The following is a 481-nucleotide window of genomic DNA, read 5'->3' as shown; positions in this document are numbered from 1 at the left end:
GATGCTTCCCCTGCTCCCCGGCTGTCCCAGCCCTCGGGGAACCCACCGGGGGACGGAACGGGTCTTGGTCTCAGCGCAGCTCGGCAGCCTTGGCCGAAGGAAAATCAATCTCAGCCCCAGACTCGGTGCAACTGGCGCCAGTCCAGCGAATGCTGCCTCTAAAGGGCCTGGCAGCCCCGGCCCTCCAGGCAGCCCCAGCGGTCACCGGTAGGAGGGATGCTGTTGGTGTTGCCTTGCCCCACTGTGTCAAACCAATAGGCGGCTTCTAATCACTGCTCCCAGCAGCATCCAGGGAGCTGGAACTAGCCAGCTCGCCAGGGCCCCTCGCGCCATCCTCAGGGCAGCCCCGTCCCCCCTTCCTGTCCCGGGGAGGGGCGGGGGACCTAGTTATAAAACACTTCGTCCTCCGAGAGGGAGCTGCTGTCCACGTAGTGCAGGGAGTTGCTGAGCCGCTTCTGGCCCACGCTGGTCGTGCCCTCCT

The sequence above is a fragment of the Terrapene carolina genome, unplaced genomic scaffold (genome assembly GCF_002925995.2).
Source record: "Terrapene carolina triunguis isolate 2854851 unplaced genomic scaffold, T_m_triunguis-2.0 Scaffold714, whole genome shotgun sequence".
Lineage (NCBI taxonomy): Eukaryota > Metazoa > Chordata > Testudines > Emydidae > Terrapene > Terrapene triunguis.
The sequence above is the reverse complement of the archived record's forward strand: the minus strand, read 5'-3'. Positions refer to the sequence as shown.